We start from the raw sequence: 8,740 nt of genomic DNA on the forward strand, positions 1-8,740 counted from the left end.
TTTGGGGAGTCATGGGGTGCTGCAGTGTCGGCTGGCGAGTCAGCACCCCAGGGAACAGTGGGGAGATGGATTACACCCAACTCCTGAAGGCAGCCCTTGTGTGGCTGTGCAGAGAGAAGGGTCTGACTGTGGGGAAGGCAACCAAGGCCTAGCTGATTGCCCAGTTGGAAGAGAATGACCGGTCCTGGGACCTGGATGTGGTCCAGGTATGGAGTAGCTGGTTATACCCTGTGAGCGTCACCCTCAGGCAGCATGGGGGCCAGAACTCTGCCAGACCGATGCGGTGGCCACCGGGCCACACTCCTCTAGCAGGGGTTCACCCGGGGCGGGGTCCCTCTCGGCAGATGTGCCACGGCTGGAGATCAAGGTATGGCTGGAGGAATGGGAGGACCAGGAGAAGGAGCTCTATGATGAGAGAGCGGCAGCATGAGCGGGCCTTGGGGGAGCTGAGAAGCCCAGAGGCAGTGAGCAGCGAGAGGGCCAGGAGGCCTGGGACTGGGGGTCACTTAGAGATGCATGTGCTGGCCCAGCATAAGGATGGGGGGGGACCTGGATGGGTTTCTTACCTCCTTTGAGTGAACGTGCAAGTTGAACCAGGTACCCTCAGTGGAATGGCTCCAGAAGCTCACCCCCGGCTGGCTCAGAGGTGCTGGAGGGGCTGCAGCCTGAGCACTACAAACAGGCCCTGCTGCATAAATTCACGCTGAGCCCCGAGATGTACAAGAAGTTGTTCCAGGAGGCACAGAAGGGGCCGGAGGAGACCTGTGCAGACCTGGCCTCCCGTCTGCCACAGAACTACGGCAAGGGGGTGTGTAGGATGGGAGCCCAGACTGTAGAGGACCTGGTTAAGCTGATGGTCCATGTGTCCTGGAACGGTTCCATGGAGTGTGTCTCAGCCAGAGGACTCTCTCAGCGCGGAGGAGCTGGCAGATGACTTCACGGACAGCTGGGCTGAGCATGAAGGAGAGTCCTGGAGAAAGGAGAATCGGGGGGGGCGGGGTGTCCAGCAGCAGCTGCTGCTGGTTCCCCAAAGGTATCGCCCGAGGCACCCCCTGTTGAGGCTGCTTCAGACCTTTCATTGGCCAGGGACATTTGCGGGCGTACAGTGGGACTGCCAGACCTGCAGCTCCTGCCAGGGGCTGGGGAAAGCTGCCCTGAGGCATCTGCCCACCCGAGGAGCCCTCCCAGAAGGTAGCGATAGATACAGTGGGGCCCACTGGCAAGGCAACCCAGCTGGGGAAGAAATACACCCAGGTGGGGCCTGACTCTGCCCTCCCAAGGTGGACACGGCAGCAGACTTTCTGCTGGCCATTTCCAGCAGGGTTGGGTCCCCCCAGGAGGTCCTCAGCAACCAAGGGGCTGACTTCATGTCCACCCTGCTCCGGTGCAGGTGGGGGAAACCAGGGATCTGGCTTGCCTCGGCCGTGGGGCATTAGTCCCGGCCCCACGGGCTGCTGGGAAGGTTCCTTGGGATATGGAGAAGGGGTGCCGCTGCATAAAGGCCTCCGGCATCTCAGGACTGTGAGGAGCACTTGTCCCACCTGCTGTTTGCACCCAGGGACCCCAAGGGCCCACCAGCTTCCCCCCCACCTAAGCTGTGGTGCAGAAGGGGGAGGGAACCCCTGGGCTTGCTGAGAGAGTTGGAGGGGCTCCCCTGGGTGGACAGTGTGGGGTGGAGGACATCCTGGCTTTCCGGGAACGGCTTGCAGAGCTCATGGGCCTGCCTAGGGAGCCCCTGGGCAGAGCCCAAGGGAAGAGGAGGGGCTGGTGTGACCGCGGGGGGAGCTGGGCTGGCCTGGCCCCCAATGTCGTCCAGCCACCAGACAAGGTGGATCAGCTCCTGCAGGACGTCAGGGAGGCAGGCCCCAGCGAAGGGGAGCGCCGCTGGCTCAATTGATGTTTAACCCCAGGGCGCAGGGCCCAAACTTCCCCAGCTCCCTGGCTGAGTGACCCTGCTCAGCTTGGTCTGGAAGGGGGGAGCGATGTGCTGTGGGGGGGTGGATGTGTGAGTGACAGGCCCAGCAGCTCCCACGGGCCGGGGATGACCCCTGCGGCTGTAGCCTAAGCTGCCAGGTAACACCCTGGGCCGACCACAGCCAGGGAGGAGCCTGGCTGGGTGTGAATTAGACACGGCAGTTAGTGGGGGGCAGTTAGCCTGGACTGGAGGAGAGGAACAAAGGGGGAACTGAGGCCCTGGTGTGGAGGGCTCCTCTCCCCAGGACCGGCTGGAATGACTGTCTCTGCCGGCTGCATGGACCCCGCTGTGCTGAGCTGGGCCTCTGGCGACACAAAATGCCCATTCCACCTGCTGAGTCACTCCTGCCTGCGGCCAGGGGGCAGAGCTTGGGGACCCCTGAACCCATCACACTCCTGCCTGCAGCGGGGCAGGGGGCAGAGCTTGGGGACCCCTGAAGCCCATCACCCTCCTGCCTGTGGCTGGGGGGGCAGAGCTTGGGGACCCCTGAACCCCTCACCCTCCTGCCTGCAGCTGGGGGGCAGCGCTTGGGGACCCCTGAACCCATTACACTCCTGCCTGCAGCTGGGGGGCAGCGCTTGGGGACCCTGAACCCCATCACACTCCTGCCTGCGGCCGGGGGCAGAGCTTGGGGACCCCCTCACATCCCTAGGGCTGTCCCTGGGCTGGGGGCTGGTAATATGGAGCTGCACTAGCTGCTGCGCTGGTGGGCGGAAATGCTGAGAGAATTCTTACCCTCCCCCGGACGAGCCCCTTGCTCCAGGGACCATCCCCCGTGGCGCTGAGCCCCAGCATTGCCCCAGCGGGGCCGAGCTGGCTGGACCTGCAGACCTGGGAGCCTCAGACAGCCCGGCTCTGCATTGCTGCCCCGGGCGGATCCGTGCCACAGGGTGGGAGTTGGGCAGGTATCGTTTAACTCCACTGCTCTGACTGTGCTGCCCGGCCAGCCGGTACGTCCCTCCCGGCAGCCAGGAAGGAGCTCGTCTCCCAACTGGGGCTGCAGCTCCAGAATCGGGGCCCCCCCAGGGCCAAGGTGGAGGTTTCCTTCCACTGTGACTCAGAGCGAAGCGCTGCCTCCCCCCTTCCCCATTGCGCTCCAGCTGCCCGGTACTTCTGCACGAGCTGGCCGGGGCTGCAGGCTCCGGCTGCATCTCTGGCTGTTGTGCATCTCTCTAAGTAGCAGGGCCCACAACTCCTTAACACCCAGCAGCTGTCCCCTGACCCCCACTATCGACAGCTTCCTCCTGTGGGCTCGGCTGGGAGATACCGGCAGCCCAGTGCCAGCCTCAGGCTGCCCAGCCGTGCCAAGGCCTGCCTTGGGGGGGCAGAATCAGGTTCCGGGCAGGACAGCAGGGGTGGCTGGTGGGGGGAGCTGGCAGAGGGGACGGGCGAGGGTCTGGCAATAGGGCTGACGGGCTGTGTTGCAAAGGGCCTGTGTGGGCCAGAGCTGGGGCTGCAAGAGGCAGCGCTCATCTGCCTTAATTTCTCTCCAGGAGTAATGCAGCCGGGCCCTGGGCCTCGCCCTGACCTGCGCCCGGGTCCCTCCTCACCGGCTTGCAGGGAGCCCCCGTGCCTGCTGCTCCTGGCCCAAGCAGAGGGATGAAGCCTCTGCAGGACTAGGGCAGAGGTGCTGGGGGTGTGCTCAGGCCAGGACTGGCAGGCCTAGCCCGGCCCCAGGGGGCTCTCTGCAGCCAGGGGAGGCTCGCCTTGCTGCGGGCGGGTGCAGCCGGAGGAGAGCTGCAGGGCCCCACGGCGGCGAGCTGAGGGCTTTGGTACTTGGCGTAAGATTTCTGTATAGTCTGTCTTCATGAAATCAAAGAACTCTTTAAGTTCACCGTTATTCTCATCTAGTGCAAAGACTTCACTGAAGACCTTGAGGACCAAACACTCTACGTCGTAAGAGAGCATTCTCAAGCCATGCTTTGCTGTATTGTGTACTATCTGAGTGCTGCAATGTGTTGGTACAAGGTTTGGTAAATCCAGCATTTGTTTTAGGTGCACAAAACCAGACTCATTTTCTTCAAAATCTCTCTCTCCATATGCCACAATTTTATTCTGTACCAGACTGGCATTTTGAAGACAACTCCGTAAGTTCTTTACAATCACCTCTGATGTTTCATCTGCATCTTCAAGAAAGTCTAGGAGTGATGTGCAGATTCCCTTATCTTTATTGAAGTACTGGATGACAACTGAGAATAGTTTCATGCTCCCTATATTAAAAGCATCCACTGAGATTGAGAAAGGTGCTGATCCAATGTCTTGCACAGCCAGTTTTAAAGAATGTGGTGCTAATACAGCCTCGATCAAAGCTTCTACTTTTGTCATTCCACAGTGAATTTTGGAGGCTATTTTGGAATCAGGGAAAACGGAGGGGTACAGTTTATTTCCACAATCTTGAGAACGGTAGCTGTGGTAGTGTTTAACTCCAGGATATGTTAAAAGCAATTCAGCTGCGCATACGCGTTGTTCTTCAGCATTGTTACTCTTTACGGAGACTTTATTGCTAGCATTACACCACACCTGTCCTTGTACTTTGATTTTGTGACCCTTTGTTTCTGCATGATGCTTGACGGCTTTTACAGAATCAAACTTAACTGTGAATTGAACATCACAAATAGAACAATATCCTGAGTCTTCATTTGCCTTTATAAGCCAATTCTGATACTCTGGGAGTTGCAGCCACTCATTTTTAAAAGTGCACAGCCTTCGAATCTTTTTTTTTCCGGGTTCTGTCATTTCGCCCTTGCATTTGTCCGACTGCAGCACAGTTTAGCCACCAGATAAGATTGTTGACTGTGGACATCAGTTGCTTCTCTCTGCTTTTGTTGACGCACTAAAAAAGTTACCCAGAGAGTCGATTAAACATATTGTTGTGACGGACCATCCCCCCACGCTTTACGGAAAAAGGGTTATGAACACACCTATGAATAACTCAGAAATGTTTTGAACAAAAAATGACTTGTGACCTATCATTTTTAATGTTATAACCCCCTGGACCTGTAAAATCTATTTATGTACACGTATAATTTTTATAGTTAAAGTTATGAGTAACGTCCGTTAATTAGGGTGGGGAGATAGCTCAGGGGTTTGAGCATTGGCCTACTAAACCTAGGGGTGTGAGCTCAAGCCTTGAGGAGGCCATTGAGGGATTGGGGCAAATTGATGCCAGGGCAGGGGACTGGATGAGATGACCTCCAGAGGTCCCTTCCAGCTCTAGGGGGTGTGTGTGAGAGGGGGCGGGGCGGGGTGTGGGGTGATGGGGGGTGAGAGGGGACGGGGCAGGGCAGTGGGGTGTGGGGTGATGGGGGGTGAGAGGGGGCAGGGCAGTGGGGTGTGGGGTGATGGGAGGTGAGAGGGAGCAGGGCAGTGATGGGGTTTGGGGTGGGGTGGGGTGATGGGGGCGGGGCAGGGCAGTGGGGTGTGGGGTGATGAGAGGGAGCAGGGCAGTGATGGGGTGGGGTGATGGGGGCGGGGCAGAGCAGTGGGGTGTGGGGTGATGGGGGGATCGAAGGGGGTGCACTATCTGGGGCGTGATGGGGGAGCAGAGGGGGCCGGGTGATGGGGGGAGTCAGAGGCAGGTGGGTGATAGGGTGGCAAGGGCAGAGGGGGTGTGGGATTTGAAGGCGATATTGCAGTTGTGTGTGGCAGGGAGGCAGGAGGGTGTCAGAGGGGGTGGAGGTGGGTGGGGCTGAGGGTGTGTGGGTCAACATGTGGGGCCAGAGAGAGGGTTGTTTATAGGTGGGATCGTTGAGCTAGGCTCCCAGACGGGTCTGGGCAGTGTGGGGTGAGGGGGTTTGGACTACCCTGCGACAGTCCTGTCCATCTGTCTGGGACTCAGCTCCTGTCTCCCCCAGGGAGCATGCAGCCAGGCTGGGGGTCAGATTCCATGGTGGTGGAGGTAATTGGAAATCCTGCGTGTTGTGATTTGTTGCCCTGAGCTGGGCACGTAGTTAGAGGGCCGATGACTTTGCGCCAGAGGGGTTTGATGCTGACAGGCTGTGGGAGCTTGACGGGGTTCTGATGTTCTTCTCTCCCCCCGGCCCCCCAGTGCTCCAGAAAGCAAAGGACAAGGCCCGGAGGAGTGGCAGCCTGAAGGAGGAAGCTGCCATTTGCAACCAGCTTGGGGAGATCTTGGCCAGACATGGTGAGTGGGTCCCAGGGCCTGGCTCTCAATGGCAAAGGGTGGCTAGCTGACTGCTGTCTGGCTCTCGTGGCCAGGGCTGACGCTGGGAGAGATGGGTCCGGGAGAGCCGTTCTGAGGAAGGTTTGGAGGCCCTGCTTTTGGGGCCACCGTTCGAAAGTTGGTCACTGGGCAATGCTCTCGGCTGTCTTTGTCGGTGCTGGTCTGGCTGTGTTTGTGACGGCTGGGCTGGGGAGGGCTCCTGGCCGTGGGAGCAGGCCTGGAATGGCTCTTGTTTGCAGGGATGGTACATCCATGGGCTGGGACCAGCCCCCAGGAGATTGTGTCTGCCACACAGCTGACCTTCCCCCAGCAGGGAGCCGATTCAGTGCGATGATCCTGGCCTGTGACCTGAGCCCTGCTCTTGAAGAAGAACGCCCCATGCCTGAAACTCCCTGCCATTGTGACATCTAGCTCTCTCCTTAACCTGAATCTTGTTTGGCCTCCGTCCCCACAGCTCCCTGCAATGGTTAGAAACCTTCTCCTTTGTGCCAGCCAACTTTACTCAAGACTCTCTGTTCTCAGGCCAGCATTGTCCCTTGCATTCCCTGCTTTGGCCCCAGCCTGGGCCTGACCTCCTGGGTGTATCACCGGAGACTCAGGGGACACCCTCACAGCCTTCTCTTTGCGAGCTAGGCCAGCCAAGTTCTTCCAGTCACCTCTGCCTTCCTCAACAACCTGAGTGGCTCTTCTCTGCCTTTCTCTGGGGTGAAGTCCCCCTTTGTGCTCAGGAAATGGTACTTCGTGTTCCAGACCAGCTGTCACCAGTCATGGACGTGGTCCTCTCTCTGCTGGAGAGACTGTGCCTTTGCCTGCTGTGTGGCTGGATTGCATAGGTGGCTTTAGTCACCCTATAACCAGCCAAAGCATCCAGGTTTCTCTCACCTTCCTTCACTTCAGCTGATGAGCCTCCGGCTATCGGTAGCCCTTCACTCCAAGCACCTTGTCCTTTGTCGTACTGAGCAGCGCCTCGTTTCTGCTGCAGGCTTTGAGATCCCCCCGATCGTCCTGCCTACCATGCCGATCCTCCTCCGGAGCGAGCGCCCTTCCTGACTTGTGTCTGCAGCAAAGCCCATCAGTGCACTCCTGCTGTTCCTGCCTTGGGCGTTAATAGATATGGTACAACTGGGCTCGTGTCGGATCTCTGAGGAGCTGTGCCAGGAGCATCCCTGCCCTCTGCCAGTTTACCTTTCGGCACAGCCTGTTGCCTGCACCCCCTGAAGCCTGTTCTCTCCCCCTGTACGCTCCTGGGCTGATCCCAGAGTGCTCCAGTTTGGCTAACGTTGCATGTAGCTAATTTTGTCTGATGCTCTGCTGCCATCCAAGTGTGCTAGAGCCACTGTATTTCCTGTAGCTAGAAAATCAGAGGCCGTCAGCTACAACATGGGAGATGAGTATCACAGAGGGAGCCATGTTAGTCTGTAACTTCGAGAACAACAAGCAGTCCTGAGGCACCTTATAGATTAGCAGAGATTTTGGAGCATGAGCTTTTGGAGGGAATGAACCGCTTTGTCAGAGCATGTCTAGGAATGAGTACAGCAGAAAGGGATCGAGGGGTTACAGTGGACCACAAGCTAAATATGAGTCAACAGTGTGATGCTGTTGCAAAAAAAGCAAACATGATTCTAGGATGCATTAACAGGTGTGTTGTGAACAAGACACGAGAAGTCATTCTCCCGCTCTACTCTGCGCTGGTTAGGCCTCAGCTGGAGTATTGTGTCCAGTTCTGGGTACCGCAGTTCAGGAAGGATGTGGAGAAACTAGAGAGGGCCCAGAAAAGAGCGACAAGAATGATTAAAGGTCTAGAGAATGTGACCTATGAAGAAAGGCTGAAAGAATTGGGCTTGTTGAGTTTGGAAAATAGAAGACTGAGGCGGGACATGATAGCGGTTTTCAGGTATCTAAAAGGGAGTCATAAGGAGGAAGGAGAAAACTTGTTCTTCTTGGCCTCTGAGGATAGAACAAGAGGCAATGGACGTAAACTGCAGCAAGGGAGGTTTAGGTTGGACAATAGGAAGAAGTTCCTCACTGTCAGGGTGGTCAAACACTGGAATAAATTGCCAAGGGAGGTTGTGGAATCTCTGTCGCTGGAGATAGTTAAGAACAGGTTAGATAGATGTCTATCAGGGATGGTGTAGACAGTACTTGGTCCTGCCATTGGGGCAGGGGGCTGGACTCGATGGCCTCTCAAGGTCCCTTCCAGTCCTAGTGTTCTCTGATTCTATGTGATGCAGCAGGTCTTTGCCCACGAAAGCCTTTGCTGCAAAATACGTTAGTCTATAAGGTGCCACGGGACTTGTTGTTGTTAACATAGGAGTTGTGCTCTTGAGTCCCCGGTGCATGTCAGCTCTGAGCCCCAAGAGGGGTTACGCCCCGGGCTTGTTACTCTGGCTGCTCTTGTAGTTGATGGAGTGGGTGCGCCTCATCCCAGGGGCCCCTGCTGTGCCTTGGGAAGCCAGCTGGCTCGCTCGTCACCCCAGTGTCTCTCTGCTCCCGGCAGGGCGGTACCGAGAGGCGCTGGTGGAGCACCAGGAGGAGCTGCGCCTCCTGGAGAGCGTGGAGGATGTTATCGGCTGTGCCGTGGC

The 8,740-nt window shown here is 57.6% G+C and overlaps 1 protein-coding gene across 1 annotated transcript in view; it reads left to right on the forward strand.

Annotated features, from left to right (window-relative positions):
* Positions 1-8,740, forward strand: part of LOC142009058 (vacuolar protein sorting-associated protein 28 homolog) — a 148,233-nt gene that overhangs the window by 88,949 nt on the left and 50,544 nt on the right. The gene's annotated exons all lie outside the window — the stretch shown is intronic.

Source organism: Carettochelys insculpta, chromosome 2 (genome assembly GCF_033958435.1).
Source record: "Carettochelys insculpta isolate YL-2023 chromosome 2, ASM3395843v1, whole genome shotgun sequence".
NCBI lineage: Eukaryota > Metazoa > Chordata > Testudines > Carettochelyidae > Carettochelys > Carettochelys insculpta.